The 24,460-nt window shown below is 33.8% G+C and overlaps 1 protein-coding gene and 1 long non-coding RNA gene across 5 annotated transcripts in view; both read right to left on the reverse strand.

Annotated features, from left to right (window-relative positions):
- Positions 1-17,506, reverse strand: part of LOC135836989 (uncharacterized) — a 321,905-nt gene extending 304,399 nt beyond the window's left edge. For both annotated transcript variants that reach the window (XM_065352091.1, XM_065352089.1), the window contains exon 1: positions 17,183-17,506. The gene's annotated coding sequence lies outside the window, so the exon portion shown is untranslated. The remainder of the gene's footprint in view (positions 1-17,182) is intronic.
- Positions 17,507-18,515: 1,009 nt separating this feature from the next.
- On the reverse strand, positions 18,516-22,144 carry LOC135836978 (uncharacterized). Of its 3 annotated transcripts, XR_010557115.1 has the most exons (7): positions 21,911-22,144; positions 21,668-21,815; positions 21,325-21,530; positions 20,425-20,519; positions 20,168-20,277; positions 19,372-19,495; positions 18,516-19,131 (listed from the first exon to the last, which is right to left on the reverse strand). It is a non-coding gene; the product is annotated as an uncharacterized LOC135836978 (long non-coding RNA). The 3 variants fall into 3 exon arrangements; XR_010557116.1 differs by lacking the exon at positions 20,425-20,519 and having other exon boundaries at positions 21,668-21,792; positions 21,911-22,139; XR_010557114.1 differs by lacking the exon at positions 20,425-20,519 and having other exon boundaries at positions 21,911-22,139.
- Between the last annotated feature and the right edge of the window lie 2,316 nt (positions 22,145-24,460).

Here is a 24,460-nt window from a genome sequence, read left to right on the forward strand (position 1 = left end):
GTATCCGGTCTCTCGTACTAAAAGGTTTTGCATTTATAACGACTATCTTGTAATAACCAGATATAAAGAGCTTCTCATTAATTTGTTATAAATAATACTTGTAACGCGTGTAGCAAAATTTTTTTTATCAATTTTACTACTGTTTTTGACTTGTCAAATCAATCAATTGGAAACGGTTTCAAATCGTTTTGAGCAGTTCTACAGCCTCAAGCAGCTTTTTAGAAAGTTCTGTTTGTCGAAATTGCAAAATTTTACCAAATTAACCTGTAAAGCTAAAATTTGGGGTTTAACCCTTTCACTGTTACGTAAGGAATCACTTTTCACACATCTTGTGCGAAGTTATAAGAATAACACACAAACGGGGGAAAAACTCAGAAATTCGATGCAATGGCCTGCAAAATTTTCATTTCTTTCATTACTCAAGCTTTTGTAAAACTATCTCACTGTTTTAGAACAATCATTTTCCAGAAAATTTGAAAAAAGTCAAGTGGCCCAAGCAAAGCAAGGGCAAAAGAAATAAAAATCGGAAACAACGACAGTTTTTAATAATGACGCCAATTTTTTAGAAATTTTCGAGTTCTACTTACTCGTATTTTTGTGCTTCCAAATTTGTCTTTTCATTTCTGCACTTCATTTTCAACTTAGCGGGGCTGTAAACAGAGAGACCAACAAAACTAGGGAACCCAAAGGATGTTTTGTAGGGGGTGTCATTTACAAGAACTTATGCTTGAAAAAATTCTCTTGGATTTTTGTTTTATTTCATCCCGCATAAAAAAGTTGCTGGCAGTATTTTTGCCACGCAGTTCTTGCTTGTAAACTGCCATTAACTGGATGCAAACTGCCGGTTACTAATTGGGAACTGTCAGTGAGTGGAAGGGCAACAGCAACGCGGCAAAAATACTTCCTGTACTGCCAGTTATCACACACAGTTACTGGCAGTTTTACTGGCAACTGCCAGTAACTGGCAGTATTTTTGCCGCAATTGCAGTTATACTGCAAGTATACTGCCAGTTACTGCCAGTACTTTTTTATGCGGGATTTCAGGAGTAAAAAAATAATGAAAAATGCCTCTCAATTTAGAAACAATTTTTTTCTTGATTTTGATCGATAAACTACATATTAAAGAGAGTTTATATTTTATGGAAATTGAAAGGGGATGGAAGCATACAAAATCGCAAGAAAATTCAAAGAAGAACCAACCTAATAAAATTATATGAATTTTTTTTTTTTTTTTTGGGTGTTTATAATTACAAGATTATTACACCCGTAAGGGGGGGGGGTAGATTTGGTTTGTGAGGTTGATGTTTTTTATTAGGGAGATGAATTTTTGTATTTCTGAGGGTTCGTCAGGGATAGTAGGTGGGTTTTCTTTTATCTGTAGGGTAAGTCTGTTTTGTTTTAGTTGGGGACAGTTGAAAAGTATGTGTTGGATGGATATGGGTTCGTTTCTGCAAAATTGGCATGAGGGTTTTGGTTCTTTTTGGTATAAGTGGTTATGAGTAATTTTTGTGTGGCCTATTCTTAGTCTGGTAATTAGGATTTCTTCTTTTCTGTTCAGGTGGCCTAGATTTTTCCAGGGGAGAGTAGTTTTTTTATGTTGGAAGAGTTTGTTTGAAGTTTGTTGTGACCAAAAGTTCTGCCAGTTAGTAAATGTGTTGTGAGTGATTAGAGATTTAATGTCATCAGGAGTGAGAGTGGTAAGAGGGGAGGGGGTAGCGGCTGTTTTTGCTAATCTATCAACAGTTTCGTTTCCAGTGATACCTATGTGGCTGGGAACATACATGAAGCTAATTGAGTAATCATAATATTGGAGGTTAAAAAGGGACTTATGTATGTCTTGGACTATGGGATGGTCAGAAAAAATGTTTTGAATGGATAGCAGTGAACTTAGTGAGTCGCTTTGGATTAAGAATTTTTTATTTTCTGATTGAATGGAAATTATATCTATTAGGCAATGTTTTATGGCAGTGAGTTCAGCAGTAAAAATTGAGGCACAGTTGTGAATTTTAAAACTGAGAACTTTGTCATTAATTGAGTAAGCATAACCAGTATGAATATTAGAAATTTTTGAACCATCTGTGAAGCATAAGTTATATTCAGTATAGTTTGATAACAGTTCTAAGTAATGACTCTTGATTAATAATGGGGAGTGATCATGTTTTGGGTAGTTTCTTAAGTAAAATTCCATCTGTATAGGTTTGAGAGACCAAGGGGGATAAGATATTGGTTGATGTATTAGGTTTTTCAGGTCAATTTGTAGGTTGTTCATATTTTTGATAAATTCTGGGATTGGACCTGAAGTATGGAGGAAATGCTGGGAGCTGTAGACATTGAGTGACCTTTGAAGAGGGTGAGATGGATTATTTGCAACAGTTGTTAAGAATTTGTTTGTCATGAGAATTTTCCTAAAATTAGGAGGAAGCTCTGCAGCTTCACAATAAATACTATCAATTAGAGACGAATAGAGAGCACCTATGCAGATGCGCAAGGAGGAATTTTGAACAGTTTTGAGAATGTTAGTAGTTTTATTTGACAGGTTTATAAAGCATGGACTTCCATATTCAATTTTACTACGTATCAGAGCTTTGTACAAGTGAAGTAATAGTTGGCGTGATGGGTTATACTTTGGATTTTTAACAATTTTTAGTAAATTTAGACGTTTGTTAAGTTGAGCTTTTATGTTGAGAAAATGAGGCGTCCAAGTAAGTTTTTTATCAAAAGTAAGTCCAAGGAATTTAGTAGTTGGTTTGAAAACTAAAGGATGTCCTTTAAATTCAAGGATAGGTTCTGGGTAGGTTTTATTTCTCTTGGTAAAAAGTATACAGTGAGTTTTAGATTCAGAAAATGTTAGTCCATTTGTTTCAGCCCATTTTTCAATACAATTTAGAGTTTTTTGGATCATTTCTGAGGCTAGTTTGATGTTATTTGAACGTATTGAAATGTTTATATCATCTGCAAAAATTCTTAAGGAAAGAGGTTGAGGAATAATACTACAGATATCATCAATTAGGAGTATAAATAGTATGGTGCTAAGCACAGAGCCTTGAGGGACTCCATTGAATTCGAACTTTTTCACTATACAAGTCGTGTGTCTGTCTGTCGTTCAGCAGTTTATTCCACGAATGGTATTGTAAGCATTTTCAACCCTCCCCCTCTCAAGATTATTTCTGAACTTCAGAATTCGACTTTTTTTCAGTCTACTCCATCGTGTTGAAATTTACAAAAATTGTCATCAGTGAAATGCAATTCACCCTATCCGCTGTATAAAAATCTATGGAAATAATATACATTTCACTTTGCATTGAGCATAATTTTCTTTTTAAAAATGCTCAAAAAATCGCCGCCATGACCTAAAAATTTCCATGCAATTACCTCCCGCGCATAATTTCTCGACACCCTGTACCGAAAAGGGGAAAAAAATGAATCAAATTAACGAGGAGAATAAAAAAGCCCTTAATTTTCTCAACCTTACGTTATAAAATTATATCAATTGCCAGCTCGTTGTACGCCTCGTTCGTCGCCACAGCATCGTACTACAGAACTTGGCTCTACGAAGTGCGAGAAGGCATTAAAAATAAAAATAAAAGATTTATCACGTACTGTACGTTTTTTCCTGCTTGTTTTTTCAAGGAGAGGCGAAAAAAAAGAAGGCAAAAAAAATTTCGCGTACTTAATTTGGTTACGTATGCGTTATGACGTTAAAAAAAGCAACCTACTACTACTACCCCTATATACTGCTCCTATTACATTTACCAAGAGACTACTACACGGTTATATTATTGTGATGTTTACTCGCGAAAATTTGGTTTTTATAAAGGCTGCCTCGCTTCATCCTTGTGCACTTTCGTCTTCGCCTGCGCCTTCAGCTTCCATAGATTGTTTTTTTGTTTAACGTTCGCATGAAAAAATACGCACAACGTTCGTTTAACGCGAGTAAAGCAGAAAGAAATTACGTAAAACGAAACAATAAAACAGCTCGAATAAGCAAAAAAAAACCTAACAAGATATTTAAAAAGCATAATGAAAGAAAATAATGGAAGGAAAATTACGCTATACCAGATAAAAAGCAACGAGAAACGTATTAAAGAATAAAGAACGCTGTCGAGAGGAGGAGGAGGAGGAAAAGCTCGAGCAGGAAAAAAGGAGTATAATGTAATATTATGGCGAAGTGAAAAAAAATAATAAAATAAAAAAGAGGAAAGAAAAACTACAACGTTGGATATATCTAGAATATTGTAGTATAAGGACTATATATGTATTATGTAGTATGTCTATGTACATAGTTAAAACAAACACCATGTACATAGTGAAACAATTCATCAAAAAGTTATTTAAAATTGCACTAGCGACTCTCCTCGTATATATACCTTTTTGCCAGTTAAGTTATAAACTAATATTATTTACACTCGGTGTTTCAATTTTTTAAAAAGTCTGCGAGTTAAATTACGCGCCAATTTTTTTTTTGCAACTTTTCCCAGCGAGTTTTCCTTTATTTATACCCACCGAGACAGACGTTGAACTTGCTTCTGATAGTGAGCTGGAAAATTCGATCTGTGCGCGAGTTTCTCTGGCGTATATATAACTGTGTAAGAGGTGTGTTATGTGTAGAAAAATTATGATCGTCTTCGAAGGTAAGAAAAACATATCTTCATTCACGACCCCTTTACCCCCTTTTCTCAGCGTATTTGTATATACTCTGGCGGTATCGTGTTTATACATTATACCGCACGTGCACATCGTACACCGCCCCTGGTACAAATCTTCCCCCGTATGTACCTACAATGGAGCCAATGAACCCCAACCCGAAAAAACACGAAAGAATATTTTAACGGTCTCGTCACGGTCTACTTGGATAAGAATAATTTGACAAGTCGTCGAGCCAAGCCGTGAATATGAATAGAAACTTCTTCGTCTTCATCGTCCTGATTCGTCGTCGTGATGCACTCACTATACTTACGTAAAATATACCTATCTAAAATATACGTAATTTGAAGCAAACAAGTGAAAAGCATCGGTTTCCATTTTAATGACCCCTGCGCCTCACAGCCTGCAATTCGATCCTCGAATCTAATCGGCTTTGCTGAAATGAACCGAAAATCATTTCGAAGATGAAATTTATTATTTCGCCAAGAGATGAAAAATGATGGTAAATTCGGATTCCGCCCGCTCTAATATGTGTCATTTGATACCCAAGTTGGTGGAATGTGAGTTATAAGATGAGATGGAAGGAGAGAGAGGATTGTAAGGGATGTTTATGTTTTATCTCGTACGATGCTGGAAAGAAGACATTTGCAGACATGGCGAATGAAGGGGAATTTCACGTTTACATGTTACAACTTTTGCAATCTGGTTTGGAACTTGTTGAATTTGGTTTTTAATGGCTCGTCATCACTATTTGTCTCCAAGGCCGTCGAGAGCCAATGCGGGCTTGAGGGAAATATAATTTGGCCCCATTTCTGGAGACGAAACTGGAGGGGAGAGGGTTTCAATGAATATTTGGCGACTGGTATGGGGGGGATATCAACTTGGCCGGTTGATATTATATTCATATGACTTATAAACATTTTCATTTTATGTTTTGGATTTTTGGGGGCCCAAATTTGATTTTTTTTCAATTCTAAAATGAGAAACAAATTGACCGGACCTGGGGCAGACTGCTCCGTTTACCCCTCCTCTCGACGGCCCTGCTCGTCATTTCTTCTCTTCTCTTACCCTAAGAAGAAGAAAATAAATTAAGATCAGATCATTTTCTGATTAGTTTTATAAACATTTTGTGTTCTCAACTAATGATTTAATTTTCCAACTAAACCCTTCCATCGTAAATTCCCTAATTTGTATATTTCACGATGTTTTGAGGAAATGATTTCAAAAATTTTGGGGTTCAAAATCCACCTCCCAAGTTTTCTTACAAGTCAACACTTCTCTTCTAGAGAACCGTCTCTATGACATCTAGTTTTAGAGCGGAAAAAGTCAACATCGCAGCAAAATGTTTTGAAATGAATAAAGCATTAGGAAGAAATAACTCTTGCTTCTGAGAAGCAAGAGTTATTTCTTCCTAATCTAACAAACTTCTCGCTAAAAGGTTCTTTTTACCTTTGATGAATAAAGCAGTTATTTTTTTCCAAATTTTAGCCCATTTCATCTAAAAACTTTCAAAAGTTCAGAGTTGTGGTTGAACAGTAGTTGAAAGCTTTTTACTGAAACTCAAATCCCCTGAATCCAGTAGTCATAAGCTAGACACAATCTCATGATTGGAAAAGACGACTTCTGCTCATGCAATTTTCATGATGTAGAACTACATTATCTATGATCAAGGAAGGATAGTGACCTCTTCATTAATGCTTGAACATTATGAAATGCCAGAGAATGCTGCAATTTGACTGTGTAAAGCTTTTCAAAGTGGTAGATAAACCTATTTCGATATTTCTGCAGAAAAACAATCCTACTGCTAACTGTTGCGGGATGTAGCGGGATGTAACTGTTTGGCGACAAATATCGAGAAAGAATATCCACGGTGTGATAAACAGATTTGATGGGTGGATTGTAGATTTTCTGAACTTATGTCCCATTAAGAGCATTTGTGTTCTTTTCAATTTTCAGATGGAAAACATTCTTAAATACATCAAAGAAATCAATCTTTCAAACCAAATCTAGACTAACCCCTCGAAACTGGGCGTAAAAATCCTGGCAATTATACACGCCCAGTATAAAAAAATTTTTGTTTCTGTCATTTCAAGCCTATTTGAGAATATTTCTGTATTATGTACTCTGCGTATTCATGCTCTGTTTTTTTGGTTTTTTTCCGAAACAAGTTTATCAAATTTGTAAAAAAACGCTCTGGTCCACCCTGCACACACCTTTCTTGATTTCATTTGGTGAAAGCTCAACCATCAATATGTTCATCCAAAAATGGAGCATGGGTCCCTGTATTTTATCCCAACTTTTATCAATGTTTGCCCCCCAAAAAGGGGTGAGGTGTTCTTTGGAATTATGCTTTCACTTATTCATTACATCTAATGAAACTATATCATTCAGTTCCAAGATTGACCCAATTGGGTTTTTTGCTTCTTCGATTTTGGAGGATAATCAAATAAATACGTCTATCATTTCCGAAGTGGCTTCAAGGGGTGGGGGGGGGTGAACTGTGCGTAAAAGTGATACTTGTGATGATCTTAATCAGGAAATTGAAAGCATTTTTTCATAACATCGCAGGATTTACCTGGGCCTTTAAGGGTTAATTGAAAAATTCCCTCAGTTATGGTATTTGGATTTTCTCTATTTTAAAAAATTATCGAATTCAACCACCTCCCCCTCCCCTTGTCAAAAAAGCACTATTTTTGGTCATAACTGTCGAAAAATACATTTTCTTCTGACGTTATCAAAAAAGTCCTAATATTTTTTGTAAAACTGAACAAAAGCCCTGTTGTTGGCCAAAATTTTAAAAATACCTATGTTTGCCAAAATGATCAAGAAATCTCAACTTTTTTTGTAAAAATTTCCAAAAAGCACATGTTTTTTGCCAAAAGGTTCAAAAAATCTTATTGCCAGAATAATTGTTGAAAAAGTCTCATTTTTGCCAAAATTTTACAGAAGTTTCATTTTTAAAAAAATTATTAAAAAATCCCAACTTTTGTCAAAACTGCAAAAAAAGTACTGTTTTTTGCCAAAAATGTTGAAAAGTACCTTTTTTTTGACGTTATTAAAAAAGTCCTAATATTTTTTTCTGAAATGACTAAAAAACTTTGCCAAATTACTGTCAAAATTTATTTTTTTCGTAGTTATAAAAAAAAACGTTTGCTTTTAGCCAAAAAATCTAAAACGAATTTTTAATGAATTTTTAGCATACAATTTTGGATTTTTTTTCAAAGTTTTTTAGGTAATTTTGGTAAGATTTGTTAAACAGGTGTGTAGGTTACTTTTTGGATACGAAAAAGATTTTTTTACATTTTTGAAAATTGAAATTGAAATTTGTAGTTTCTGCCATCACTGATTTTGAGTTGGACTTCTGAACAATTTTTGGGGAAATTGCCCATTCTTGGTAACTTTTTGTAAGTTTACCTTGGGATATTCTCATTTTGAAAGATTTTTTTAAACTAACAATAAGCGGTGGAAACGTGTTTAAATTGAAAAGAATGTGAGAATTGTAACTGAATTGCTGTGACCTCAATTTGAATTTTTTGGTATTGTTTTATTCACAGAGCTCATGATTACTTAATCCTTGCTAACTTCATCTGTAGATGACCGTTTTGACAACCTTTTGAACACTTTTTCTACGGTTAAATTTGATAGCTGGGGAGCCCACATAAGGATCTATTGCACCCCCACCGCCGTCGATCTTCCGGGACAACTTTTTTCTTAAAGGGGGAGTCCTAAGGAACATTTTTAGCCCATGCCCTCAAAAAAAAAAGGTGGCCCTACTTACAAAATGGCGGCCGAAATCGCAGATCTGCATGGTGGTTTCAAATGGTTTTGAAGATTCTACATAGATACTTTTTGGAAATTCCAATTTTCCAAAAAACGCGGTACAACCTTTCGAAACTTGAAATCCGCCTGCAGTCGACTTCGTAGTGTACTGAAATTAGTTTGCAGAATGAATTTTGGCTTTCCATCTCCATTTGATGAAATGTTGGGAAATTTCAAGTTTCAAAAACCTACTGGAGGCTTCAGTAATTTTCAAAAAGTCACTGGAGGCTCCAAAACGACTTAGAATCCACCTGCAGTTGACTTCGTAGCGTATTGAAATTAGTTTGCAGAATGAATTTCGGCTTTCCAACTCCATTTCATGAAATTTTCTGGGAATTTCGAGTTTCAAAAATCTGCTGGAGGCTCCAGGACTGCTCAAAACGGTTTGAAACAGTTTCCAATCGATTTGGCATGTCGAAAATAGAGTATATCCCAAATTTCAGGTTTTTTGGTCACTTTGGTAAAATTTTGATTTTTTTCCTCATTTTTGGCCTAAATTTGATTTTCAAAAATTCACCAAAAATCGAAAAAGGCATTTTAGCACTTGAAATTTTGACAGGTGATAAATTTTTTTCAGATCTTTTGATCTACTTCTACGGTTTAAAAAATTGCGTGCAAGTCCTATGCTGGAACGCAACATCTGCGATTTCGGTTGACCTGTTAATCAAAATGGCCGCCATTTTGTAAGTAGGGCCACTTTTTTTAGGACAAGGGCTAGAAATGTTTTTTAGAACTTTCCCTTCAAGAAAAAAGTTGTCTAGAATGATCGACAGAGGGGGGGGGGGGGGTAAACAGTTTTTGTGTCCAACCCTTAAATCCGGAGCTGTGGCGGTTCAAAGTTTTCTTTTGTCAATTTTCCCCATACCACTATGATACATAGAAAATGTTGAAAAAAAACGCGTTGAAAGGGGGGATTCTCCTCGAAAATTTTATTTGGAGGCATCCAACAATAAACCACCACAATTTTCCAAATCTGGGAACAGGGCCATTTCGCCTATCTTATCTGGGAATACCCTTTATTTGAACAGAAAAAGGAATCGAGTTGGATTGTGACAAACGTGGAGTAAAGGTCAAAAATTAGCCACAGTAGTTGTATTGTTTAGCTTCCGTCAGTGATGGGAAACATTCAAACAATTATCAACTATAATTGAAACGAATAATCCACAATCGCGTTTCTTTTGTCATTTTTCTCCCGAAATAAATATTTAGTAGGTAAGTAGGAAAATACACATAAAATAACTCGGTCTATTTCCTCACAAAACATAACAAACGTGGTGAAATTCAGTTCCACACAAAATACACCCTTAAAAAATTGACACATAATTCCACGTGAAATTCCTCACCCACAAAAATGTTTCTGCCCTTCGACTCATTAATAATCCGTAATCCTTAATCCGAGAGACCCGACAACTGGAAAAATTTCCACGTCTTGGGTACCCTCCCACCCCTCCCATCAGAGAGCTCTTTCGACATTCGCAATCAATATTCAATTCGAATCTATTTATACCTATCGAAATACCCACGCACGTTTAAAAGCTGCCATTGCCCTCGGAAATTCCCCCATCGCATCGGTTTGTTCAGAAGAGGAAAAAAACAATTGTATCTGGTCGATCGTCAATAAGGTAGGTATTCGATTTCCAGAGCTTTTCTTCTTCGCAAAAGAAACAACCACGTCGCAAATCCTTCTACTATTTAATAATTGAAAAATTTCCTACACATAAAAACGCATCATCGTCAAAACTAAGTATAGTAAAACGTGGTCTTCGTTTCTCGAAAAAAAAAGAAAGAAAAAATTACGAAAAAAGCGCGGGAACGAAAAAAAAACAATTTATTTTTTTAACCCCCTTCAAAAACACACCATTTGGAACAATATATTCTTAATTCTGGAGACTTTGTTATATTAGTGTTGATAGATATTGATGATGTTCATTGCTCCTGTAACCTTGTGCTCTCTTTTACAACCGGGGGAGGAAAAAAAAATAATTCAACGTTGAAAATTTGCTAACTCGATAAAAAGCATGGTTTTCTCTTCGCGTGGCATGATTTATAACGTCGACCTAGGCAGCATTTTGCAATTTGCCTTTATACAACGAATCGCGGTATATTTTTCTTTAATGTATGCGACCCAAATGCTAATAAACTTTTTCGCTTTTAAAACAAATCTTGGCGAGTTAAATTCGTGAAACGAAAAGCCCCTCTTCGCCTGTATTAAAATATCGTCGTATTTTATATAATTTATTACACGATGAAAATTTCGAGACGCGGTATCGTTTATACAACATCACATCACACACAAAGTGAAATTATCCGAACGGAAATTTCTTTTTCAATAAATCGGATTTTGCGAACTGTCGACGAATCGTTTCGTTTACGTTTCGTTCCGTTCACCTTCTCCAAGTTTCGAAATCAAACTATCACTTGGAGTTTTCATTTAATAAAGCCCATCTTAAGTAGGTTTTTTTCGTCGTATACTCGTACAAAAGAACCAACCAAGTTGAAAGGCAAAAATTAATTAACATTCGAGAAAATATTCTTCAATTTTTCTAAATTATCGTTATATTAACGTTGTTTGGTTATTTAAACGTGAAAAATTAATTTTCGACTAAGTTGATATTTTTTTTACGCTCAAAAGGGGGATTAAAACTTACGAGTTTTTAATGGGGTTAGCGTAATTTTCAATTATTCTTCTAATTATCTTAAAGTCGCAGATCTCCAGACTAAAATTACCCTCGATGATGAGATGTTTGCGTACGTTTATCGATTTAGTTATCCTTTCGACAATCGAATATGGAATTTATTTGGGTTTTCAGAATTTTATTACAAAGGAGAAATTTGTGAGAAATTCGTTTCCCGAATTTTTTATTATTTGCTTTGAGCAAAAATTGCATTTGAAAGAAAATTAAATTGATTATTTTCCCCAAATTCAGAATGCACCAATTTTTTCCAAAAAAAGTAACTAACTTTCGTAACCAAAAAACTCTGAAAAAGTGACCAAGAAGTAACTACACTAACTACCAAAAAACAACCAAACAAAACATTTTGATTCAGAAAAAAAAATCACCAAAAAATACGATCGGTACTTGATATTTTATCATGACTTCAAACTTTTTGGGTATTTTCAGCAGAAAAGTGAGAATTTTTGGTAATTTTTGACAAAAAGCGAGACTAACAATTTTAGCAGAAGGCCGGACTTCTCACTAACTTTTGACAAAAAATCGAAACTTGGGCAACTTTTGGAATAAAAAGTGAGACTATTTGATTTTTTGGCAGAAAGCGAAACGTGGAAAATTTTAGTAAAAGGCAGGGAGGGGCTTTTTAGCAATTTTTAGTGAAAAAGTGAAGGTTAGTGGAAATTTTCATTTACTTTTTTGGCAAAAAGCAAGCCTTTGAAAATGTTGACAAAAAGCAGTTGCCTTTGGGCAATTTTTGAAAAAAAGTGAGACTTTTTGCAAAGTTTTGTTTGGCATGAAACGAGACTTTGGCAATATCAGGTGAAGGCAGGGCTTTGGATGTGAAACCCAGAAAAAACAAGCTCGACAACATGTTTGAGCATCCGATGTACATAAATGATTCATTATTTACAGGGTGTCTACCAAAATTTGATATTTAAAAATCTCAACTTTTCGCAACTTTTTTTTCAGTACCTCATTTTTTAACAAAACAAAAAAATTAGAGTTCTAATAAAGTTTGCACTTTTTTTAAGAGTGTTTTTGGCCAACTTTCAATAGTTCCCATATGACATTAAAAAAATTGTACGCATGAAATATATACATATCTACTCTGTACTAAAAAAATATATTATGAAAAAAAAATTGAAAACTTCGTTTATAATTCAGTGAAATAAATATTAGGTAATAATAGGAAGTACCTACTTCAATAAAAAAAAAAAAAAATGGAATTTAAAGTCGGGACGATTTTTAGCGACTTTTTTTTGGTAATTTTTGGTAAAAATCGCGACTTTTTTGAGACTTTCGGGACTTTTTCACGACTTTTGCGACCTATTTTCAAAATCGCAACTTTTTCGAGACTTTCGCGATCTGGTAGACATCCTGATTTATCACAGGCCCTTCTGCCCGGTTTCCCACTCCGAGCCCAGGGCAAACTGCACCCCCTCCTCTCACCTATTGAAGGCCCTGATTAATTTATAGTTTTCATTAAAACCAAAACTAGAATCGGTATCTTCTACTTCTTCAAACAATTTCTAAATTGCAGTGCTTGTACTCAATTTTTTCCAAAATAAAAATTAACTTAGATAACCAAAAAAAATTGAAAAAGTAATTAATCAAAAAATGACAAAACATGAAGAAAAAACCCAGAACATTATACAAAATAAAAAGTTTTGTTTTTCAATTTTAAGAAGTTGAACTACTTTGCGACGTTTCAGTAAAAAAGTGAGACTGGGAAAGTTTTAGCAAAAATATGTGCTTTTTCCGTAGCAAACGTACCCTGGCAAAAAAAATAACAATTGAATAATTTTTTTTAAAAAAAGGAGACTTTTTGGATTTTTATCCACAAAAAAACTACGATTTTTTTGTCAACTTATGAAAAACAAGAATTTATTTCGTTTTTTTTTTTTTTTTTTTTTTGCAAAAAACAGAACTTCTTATTCATTGGGAATTATAGGTAAAAAATTACACTTTTTCTCAATTTTTTTCAAAAAAGACAAGATTTTTGAACAATTTTTGGAAAAAAGAAACTTTTTGGAATTTTTGGCAAAAAAAACAAATTTTTGTCAATTGACAATTTTAGAAATAAGCAGGTCATTTTGGATAGTTTTGTCAAAAAATACACTTTTAGGCAATTTTTGGCAAAACAGCGAGATTCTTAAGGTAATATTTTGGGGGAAAGGTGATAATTGTGCAGAAAAGGGAGCATTACCAGATGAGATCTGAACAAATTTGATTTGACCGGATCTCTTCAGATCCGAATTTGAATCAGATAATTAGATCTGTTCAGACCCGATTACATCCAATATTTTCTTTCTCCTTAGTAGTCAGGGAGCCCGCTTAAGGATCGATTGCACCCCCTCGTCGCTCCTTCGGGACAACTTTGCCAAAGATGCGTTTTTCGATTTTTGGTGAATTTTTGAAAATCAAAAGGCCAAAAATGAGGGAAAAATCAAAATGTTACCAAATTGACCAAGAAAGCTGAAATTTGGGATACACCCTATTTTCGACATGCCAAATCGATTCGAAACTGTTTCAAACCGTTTTGAGCAGTTCTGGAGCCTCCAGCAGATTTCTGGAACTCGAAATTTCCACAAAATTTCATCAAAATGGAATTGGAAAGCTGAAATTTATTCTGCAAACTAATTTCAATGCGCTACGAAGTACTGCAGGTAAATTTCAAGTCGTTTTGGAGCCTCCAGCGACTTTTTGAAAATTACTGGATCCTCCAGCAGATTTCTGAAACTTTGAATTTTTACAAAATTTCGTCAAATGACGATGGAAAGCTGATATTTACTCTACACTCCAATTTTAACACCCTCTGAAGACGACTTCAGATGGGTTCAAGTCATTTTGGAGCCTCCAGCGACTTTTTGAAAATTACTGGAGCCTCCAGCAGATTTCTGAAACTATAAATTTTCACAAAATTTCATCAAATGGCGATGGAAAGCTGATATTTACTCTATACTTCAATTTTAACACCCTCTGAAGACGACTTCAGATGGGTTCAAGTCATTTTGGAGCCTCCAGCAGATTTCTGGAACTCGAAATTTCCACATTTCATTAAAATGGAATTGGAAAGCTGAAATTTATTCTGCAAATTAATTTCAATACGCTACGAAGTACTGCAGGTAAATTTCAAGTCGTTTTGGAGCCTCCAGCGACTTTTTGAAAATTACTGGATCCTCCAGCAGATTTCTGAAACTTTGAATTTTTACAAAATTTCATCAAATGTCGATGGAAAGCTGATATTTACTCTACACTCCAATTTTAGGGTTCAAGTCATTTTGGAGCCTCCAGCGACTTTTTGAAAATTACTGGAGCCTCCAGCAGATTTCTGAAACTATAAATTTTCACAAAATTTCATCAAATGGCGATGGAAAGCTGATATTTAATCTACACTTCAATTTTAACACCCTCTGAAGACGACTTCAGGTGGGTTTAAGTCATTTTGGAGCCACTAGCGGCTTTTTGAAAATTACTGGCGCCACTAGTAGATTTTTTAAATTTGAAATTTCCCCAACATTTTACCAAAATGGAGTTGGCAAGCTAAAATTTACTTCGCAAACTAATTTCAATACGATATGAAGTCTACTACGTTGTGGTTTCATATGATTTTTAAGCTTCCAGCTACTTTTTGGAAATTTCAATTTTCCAAAAAACGTCATACGACCTTTCAAAAAGTCGCTGGAGGCTCCAAACCGACTTCAACTCCACCAGCAGTCGACTTCGTAACGTATTGAAATTAGTTTGCAGAGTACTTTTCAGCTATCCAACTCCATTTGATAAAATTTTGTGGGAATTTCGAGGTCCAGAAATCTGCTGGAGGCTCCAGAACTGCTCAAAACGGTTTGAAACAGTTTCCAATCGAGTTGGCATGTCGAAAATAGGGTATATCCCAAATTTCGGCTTTCTTGGTCAATTTGGTAAAATTTTGATTTTTTCCCTCATTTTTGGCCTAAATTTGATTTTCAAAAATTCATCAAAAATCAAAAAAGGCACATTAGCGTTTGACATTTTGACAGGTGATAAATTTTTGACTAATATTTTGATCTACTTTTGTACGGTTTAAAAAATTTCGTGCAAGTCCTATATTGGAACGCAAAATCTACGATTTCGGCTGACCTGACAATCAAAATGGCCACCATTTTGCAAGTAGGGCCACTTTTTTCTTTGAAAACAAGGGCTAGAAATGTTCCTTAGGACTCCCTCTTTAAGAAAAAAGTTGTCCCGGAGGATCGACTGGGGGGGGGGGGAGTGCAATAGATCCTTATGCGGGCTCCCCGACTATAGAGATAACAGTAACACAACTGCAAAACCGAAGCTGTAGGTACTTTGAATAGCCTTAAAATGAGGTTTATTTTCAGATGGTCCCAAATTGAAAATATTCTCTTTCGAAATGGGCCCAAAATTAATTTTATTCTGAAACCGGAGACACAATGAAATCGGCTTGATTTGATCATCTCGAATAAGGATACCTAATACCTTCGGGTTTTCTGCTTCGAACAACCTCAAAATTGAGTTCACTCTTCAGTAATAGTCTCAGCTTATTTGCTTATTCGTAAAAAATCGGCATTACCTTCGGTTTTCCTTCTTCGAACGACCTCAAAATTAAAGTTATTCTACTAGTAGATTGTTTCATCATTCAGCTGATTCGTAAAGTCAAAACTATCTTTGAGATCTTCGAATGACTTCGAGTTCGAAACTGAGTTATCTATTCGCTTGTTCGTAGAAAGTTCAGTCATGTTACCTACCTGTAAAAAACAAAAACAAAAAAATATTTCTCATTACAATTGCGATAAAATGTCTTCCTCTCAGGTTAACTACTCGTATTTCATACAATTTTCAACTCAAGAATCATTCGAGTTTAAACTAAAATACTTTCGATTCTTAAAATAAAATAATGAACAGAAAAAAGGAACGAAAGTTTGAAACACCTTGATCACGATCTAAGCTACGGTTTCTGTTTCTCAGCGTTCGCAGTTCAGACTTTTTCACGAAAATGATCCTTGATTTAGAATCTAATTCCTCAACCAAGTATTTTGTACATTTCGATTGAATAATAAATAATTATACGTCAATAATTCAGTATTCTCTAATTAGGAAAACAATCTCAAGCCATCACTCTTTCACAAACTCGAAATTGTAAACGTGAGCTTTCTTATCACTCATCAAAACCATATTGCTACTTTTCCTCCAGTAGTTTTCTTTGAGAACATTTCAATCTCATTTTTACTCAGAATTAATTTCTTCTCAAATATTAGAATTCATTCATTACGTTCATAAACACAGAGATGACGATATATCTAGACATTTCACCAGAATCACAACATCTCCATGACCCAGATATAAGAATACCTCAGAAATCTAACAATCTGTGCTCAACGTTTCTCAATACTTTACTACTTTACACATTAATTAACTCAAATCTCAAATACCTTAGCGATAATTTCAAGGCAGATTTCGAGAATTCGACCCGAGTTGATGTACTGCAGAGATAGTGTATGAGATGAAGTAGCACAACAACAACAACAAAACGATCTCGTATTTACACAGGAAATGATAACATTGTGAGATTTACACAAAGGACGGATTATAAAATTCAACGAAACACGTCATCGATAGAAGAATTAATTGGTGAAATGGTACATTATAATGTAGATCGTCCAATGAAATAATAATGAACGATGACATTGTAGCAACCATATAAAGAAAATTCAACATATAAATATACGACGACGACGACGACATACCTCAGTCAGTACGTATAATAAAATCCATTAATGGTCAACTGTGTAAGTATGTAGTATATATTTTACAAAATACACAGATATTGAGAAAACCATCGAATTATTAACTTTCAGCGAATAAATTGGCAGTCGAATTCGAGTGAATTTCAAATTCCAAAGTTCACATCATCGAGAGATCACTCGAAACACCACTCAAATATCCGGTTATCACTAAGATATCTTATACGTACAATATCTCTGCGACTAATGCACTCGAATTAGTATATTGAAACTTATTAGAATGAGAATTTTTTTCATATTTACCTCGATTGTTACACAGGTTCGTAGGCGAGGCTATCGAACAAGTATTGATTTCTTCTCAACACATGCTTCACATCAACTGATAAAAAACAATCACTCTTAATTAATATGGCGATACGTAACCAACGCGGACACACCGAAACACTACGATTATTCGAAGCAAACACGCCACGAAAAACCAAAACAAACGCGCATATATTTCGGTATCGAAAATTCACACACGCACAACGATAATAATAAAATAATTCGAAATTAGTACACCAAACAATTGGGATATTTCGCTAAGAACATGGCGACTAACATCAAAGAAAAATACTAACATTGAGGTAAATGTTTGAATTATACGATATTCCTCATTCTGTTCTGTTTGGAAAGTAGAACAGTACCATGTGACGCTATCTATCGGCGAGTTGGTGAAGATCGAATTTTATGAATATTACTTCATTAGTTGATGATTTTTCATTCCTTTTCGCAGGTTTTCTTACTTAAATTGGAAATATTTTTCGAGTAATTACTCCATAGATGACCTTTCTTGTTATTACAGCTCGAAGTTATTCGAAAAAATCACTGCAGGGAGGAATAACGATGAAAGTTTTACTCACCAATCACCATTGGCTTCTTCTAGCTACTACTAACAGAGATATAAGAAAATGAACATTGATCTAAGGACTAAGGAATAAGGATTAATAAAGGCAGCTTTTCTTAAAATTTCAAAATGCCAGAAATAATAAATCATACAAATAAAACAATCGTAATGAATAATCAACTAGGCCTAGGAAACTGCGAGATGATGGTTTCGAACCAAATCTCAGGATGAGGATTTATCTTTAGGCTACTGATTTCAAATCTATAGTAATAGCCTAGAACTAGATTTTGAAGTTCTATATCTTCGATGACATCAAATAAATGAACAGAATTCTTCAGATTCAAGATTCACATGAAATTAAAGCTCATTACCGAAGTGTACAAAATAATTAAGCCAATATGTTTGGACTTGGATTAAAACTTCTAGGTAGTATCTTTATCTTTTGATCAACCTTATTATGTATGATCCTCATTTCCTCAGTTAGAAATGTTCGAATTAAGATCATCAGTCGTCTAGATTATAGCGTAAACCTCAAAATTCAATTTCGAGTTCTAGTTCATAATATTTCAGTTTAACGAGATACAATTTGTAATGAGAAATTTCCAGATGACCTCGAAAGTTTACGTCAAGTTCAACATTATTTGTACAAAGTAAATTATAAAAATGATAAAATTTGAGAATGTTTCGTTGAGTACACATACTCGAAGATATATGCCTACATAAGAAGCATTAATTGATTTTCTTGGAAAATATCTTCAATGTTGAGTTTATTATTCTAATGACAGTATTAACTACATACTAAAAGACATATGATATGTAAAGGATCGTACATAACGAAAGCTCTGACATACAAGGTGCTGAATTTCAAAGTTCAAAATTTTATTCAATCATCAACACCATACCTAAGTACGTTCAATGTGAAAAACAAAAATAATTAAAACTAAACAGTATTTAACCATAATATACGATTATAAAGTAAACAAAATATAGCGATATATTTTGATTTTAAAAATTAAGTACATACAATTTATTCACGAACTTTTTGAATAAACATAATTTTGATTTACAACGCAAAATTAATTTTTTCTAACACAATTACAAGCATATAGAAATCCCACAAATACTCGAAGACTTGACGAAGCTACGAGTAATGCAATTTAGCCGAATGACGTTGAAATAAAACAGCTACTTCACTTTTAGAAAATCTGTGGTGGTCTCTAAACTATAACTTCACCGGAGGCGATGTTTAGATTGATTATAAGTTGTTACCGGTCCGGCACGTGTGGAATTCAAGTGAACCAGTAGCGACAACTTATTTAGCTCGAGAGTTGAGAGCATCGATTATAGGTACGCAAAATCTGTAGAGCTGCGAATGAGAAAAAAAAATAGAATTATTTTTTTTTTATAAGAATTGAACTGAAGGAACGAAGAAATAATATGTGGATAATTTTTCATGGAAAATGTTAAGCAATTTTTCTTTCATTTTAACGTGTAAAAAATAGATGAAAATTCAGTCGTACTAGATTCATTTAGGGAGATTTATTGACTATGGTGTTTTTTTAGACCACTGACTGGAATCTTGAACGAAACATAAGCCAAAACTTACTCATTGGTGTTGTGATAACTGAAATGCTGATACGATAATTTCAGTTGTCTGAACGTAGGTCGTTTGATGTCTCATAAAACTCACGAGTAGCATCAAAACCAGAATGAATAGTTCTCTAAGACCACTGAAATGAGAAAAAGGTTTTAGTACGTTGAATAAATGAGACAATTCGCGAATTCACGAATCGCTTGGATCGCTGTTGTTATTGTCTGAAAAGGGGGAACTGGAGACTATTGACCAATCAGATTACAATTCACAACGCAAAAATTAATAATTTAGTGGCCAACAATTTTTTTTCTTAACTCAAAGACATCAAACGACTCTTTTGCTGATATACAATTTTCTCATTTTTGTTTAAAATACGTTTGCAAATGAGTTCTGGTGTCATGAATTTTTTCAATTACTCAAATCCGAATCATTCAGTTGCAAATTTGAGTTGAAAATTATTCCACAATATAAAAATGTCTTATCACAATTTTGCACAGTTCCCCCTTTTCAGAATTTACGCAAAAATCCGCCAGATCTCAGCCATTTAGAGTGAATTCGCGAATTGATTGCTAATGGAGCATACAAGTACAAAATTACTCCTCGTACACGCTTACTTCAAGATATTCATTAAAGTAATAATCTAAAATCAGGCGTTTATATGAAAATAAAATCTCGACAAGAACTACAGAACGAAAATGTCTTAACTCGTTTCGATTTCCTTTGAAAAACGAAGATAAAAATGACGAACAGTCACTTTATATTGAACAGATAGACGTAAAGCAAATTGAAAATTTCAAAATATACCTACTCATAAAAATTCATTAAAACGTGCGAATCGTTCATTTTTGAAAACAGAATCCTTCTGAAAATACGTCTATTAATCCAATCATCTTGAATTTTTCGAATTCATTCCTTCACCTGTGTAATCAAAAATACATAAAAATAAATTATTAATTAATAATTAGGTGTATGCAGGCCTTTTTTTGTATTTCCTTCCTCGGGGGTGGGGAAGAGGGGACGCTAAATTCAGTCACTGTGTTTTGAGAACAAAATGCAAGTACCTACCTAAATTATTTTTTTATTGTTTGAAAAAATATTTTTGTCTTTCTAAAAATACGTCTAATACAATCATCTTGAATTTTTCGAATTCTTTCCTTCACCTGAGTAATCAAAAAATAATACACAAAAAATAAATCGTCAATTAATTAGGTGTATGCAGGCATTTTTTTTGGTATTTTCTTCCTGCGAGGGGGGGGGGGGGAGGAGGAGACGCTAAATTCAGTCACTGTGTTTTGAGAACAAAATGCAAATTTTTTAAAATATAAGCTTTTCAAAATAAAAAATTTGGATCGCTTTTTTTTGCTCTTCAAGCAATAATGTTCCATAATTCAAAAATTTCAATGTGGCAACTTTAATAGAGTTTATATTTAGATAATTTTGACCTAAAAAAATTTTTAATTTTTTGAAAAGTTATCGTAATTTATTTTTTAATTTTTTTCAAATTCTGTCATTTTTTAGTTTATAATAAATGGTAAATTGGCAATTTTTCGATATTTTCAAACTTTCCTTGAGAGGACTATCCCCCCCCCCCAAAAAGCCCTGGGTGCATGTATTTTACCATAGATACACGTACAAATTCTTGAAAATAGATCTGAAAAATCAAAAATGGAATTGACCAAATTTTTACGAACAATATTATAACATGAAAATAATTTTAAAAAATCACACATCGTTGAATATTTTTCAAGCGAGATGATTCAAGATGATCGCTGTTATTGAAATGATATTATACATATAACACAGAAAGAGTCGATATTGGGGGAAAAGTTTTACTGATATGTAACTAACAAAATAATAAGAGCAATACGAATATTTTGAACACTTCAAACAGCGATCTGTAAAGTGTTGTGAATTTGTGTTTCGAGAAAAATTCTTAATACACTCTTTTGGAGTCAAATTACTCACTTCTCATTGAATAAAAGCAGCATTTGACTGTGGATGGTTGTCTTTCCATTATTATTGCTTCATGAACTTCGAATTCGAGTTGAACATCTAAATATTAGCACTTCAGAAGATTAAAACACCTCCTAGCTAAGCGATCTTTCGTAATCATCCAGTACATTTCCAACTATAGGAACTGAATTTTGAAATTTAATCTGTACTGTCCACATCTAAGCAAACATTCAAACAATATTACCATTAGAATTTATTATTTACAGAGTTTCACCAATAGCTGCCATTGCTGCCAAAGATCATGAACATCAATGAGTATAATATATTTCAATTAGCACATTAAATATGTAAGTACCATTCTAATATTTTCTTTTCTCATCATCTTCATTCGTATAGCAACGTCCAGCTGACTTTTTCTCCAATTTATTCTGCTTCACTTCGTGATCAATTTGAGAAGCTTCCTCGCACCGAATCATTCGACTATTCGTGAGAAACATTTCTTTCTATAGTAAAGATCAGTGAATGACAGTATAACAAAAAATTTATCATCAAAGTAGAAAATAAATTGGACATAACAGAAATTTGTGGATTGACTCACCAAGTTACTGAATTCGTAACCTCAAAACTGATGAAATATCCTTCCAGAAATTTTGCTCACTTTGAAATCGGTGCCATCGTAGACTACGAGTAATTTGAATTATTTATTTATTCGTTGAATACATCTCGAATTATAAAATGAGGAATTTTTCCTTTTTCAGTTTTTCAAGTAGATCAGAAAAATTATTATCAATTTTTGATAATTTTTAAAAACAAAAACAAATAAAACAGTGTTGCATTACCTCAATTTGAAAATCAGGTAAGCCAAAACGTCGAACGTAAAAATTCTTGTGTCGCTTTTTATTTTATTTTTTTCGTTGGTGGAAAAAAATAGAAATTCAAAATTTCAAATCAATTGAGAACTTACCTCAAATTCTCGTATACCTAAATCATTTCATGGAGCTTCTCAAGATCAAATTTGTAAGTAGGTTTAGTTATATTCGATCCTCTTCACTCCTGCAAAGTACTAACTTCACAATTTTAGTAAAACTAAAATTTTATTAATGTAGGTACAAAATTAGTGATGATTTTCGAAAAAGAAAGATGAAAATTGAGAAATGACAAAAAATTTGAACTCACTACGCTATCAAATAAAAATAATAATACCTCGATTAGTTTTTTCAATTTGCACATTTGTAAGATTACGAGTCATTTCAAAAATACTGCATTTTACAAGCACAATTTCAACACCGGTTCAATCATTTTCGCAAAATAAATTCCACGATATGACATTTCCATACAATTTAAATTATACGAAAGCTTTGATTACTAATCAACAAAAACCTATGAAATTTTATGGCATTTCTAACAGTTCAGAACTCAATTTTCATGATTTTCTACGACTTGAGATATCAATTTTTTTCAAGAAGCTATGTTCACAGGAGATTTTTCCTGTACAGCATTCTTCAAGAATTTTCATTTGAGCACAGAAGAATATAAACGAATAATAAAATTCCAATTTTTCAGAAAAATCAGACGTTTTAAAAATGTTATTTTCTATGCAGGTCTACTGACAAGGGAACCTCTTGAGGTGTCACACTCCGATTTGAACGGAACCGCGATTTTTCGAAAGAGCATAGTCTAAAACCCCCCAAAACCAAATTTTCAGCTGCCCTAGTTCATTTTTAGATTTTTGGCGAATTTTTGAAAATTCAAAATTGACTATTTTTGGCTATTTATGCTTTTTTTAAAAAAAAGTACGTACTTGATCAGTAAAAATGGTCAAAATAAGTTCCAAAACTAATATTAACTACCCAAATCCAAAGTTCGCCATTTCAAGCCATTCCGGAGCCTCCAGAACCATTTTTTAATTTCTCCAGCATTTTGAATTTGCTCCAGAAGGCGTGAATATGCAGTTGGGCAGCTAAAAATCGAGTTGTATATTATACTCTACCTGTTTAACGAGTTTATCAACATTTGAGCCGATTTTGGGAGTGACACCTCAAGAGTGGTTTTTTGACCAGCTTTTTTCAAAATTAAAAAATTCAAAAAATCAAGTTTCTCGTTTTTGTGGAAATTTTTGAAATTTGCGCGAATCGCTGTATTTTGTGTAAAACTAACCCCCCCCCCCCAAATCCGAATTTCACAATGTCCAGCCATTCTGGAGCCTCCAGCGCGATTTTTCAATTTCCCCAGAATTTTGAATTTGCTCCAGAAGGTGTGAATATGCAGTTGGGCAGCTAAAAATCGAGTTGTGTATTATACTCGACCTGTTTAACGAGTTTATCAACATTTTAGCCGATTTTGGGAGTGACACCTCAAGAGTGGTTTTCTGACCAGCTACATATTTGCAAAATTAAAAAATCCAAAAAATCAAAAGATAACTGTTTATGAGGAAATTTTTGAAATTTGCGCGAATCGCTGTATTTTGTCCGTAACTAACCCCCCAAATCAAAGTTTTACAATTTCCAGACGTTCTGGAACCTCCAGCCCGATTTTCAATTTCTCCAGAATTTTGAATTTGCTCCAGATGGCGTGAATATGAAGTTTTGCAGCTAAGAATCGCGTTGTATATTACACTCGGTCTGTTTAACGAGTTTATCCACATTTGAGTCGATTTTAAGAGTGACACCTCAAGAGTGGTTTCTTGAGGTGCACTCTCGCTCCAAAACGGCTGGAAATGGTAGAATTTGCGCTCCGGGGTTTGGTTCTTGAAGAAATACAGCGATTCGCACAAATTTCAAAAATTTCCTCACAAACGGGTATCTTTTGATTTTTTGGAGTTTTTAATTTTAAAAAAAGTTGGTCAAAAACCACTCTTGAGGTGTCACTCCCAAAAATCGACTCAAATGTAAATAAACTCGTTAAACAGGTCGAGTATAATATACAACTCGATTTTTAGCTGCCCAACTTCATATTCACGCCTTCTGAAGCAAATTCAAAATCCTGGAGTAATTGAAAAATCGCGCTGGAGGCTCCAGATGGCTGGAAATGGTAAAATTTGGATTTGGGTAATTAATATCAGTTTTGGGACTTATTTTGATCATTTTTACTGATCAAGTACGTACTTTTTTAAAAAAAGCATAAATCGCCAAAAATAGTCAATTTTGAA

This window comes from Planococcus citri, chromosome 2, assembly GCF_950023065.1.
Source record: "Planococcus citri chromosome 2, ihPlaCitr1.1, whole genome shotgun sequence".
Taxonomy (NCBI): domain Eukaryota; kingdom Metazoa; phylum Arthropoda; class Insecta; order Hemiptera; family Pseudococcidae; genus Planococcus; species Planococcus citri.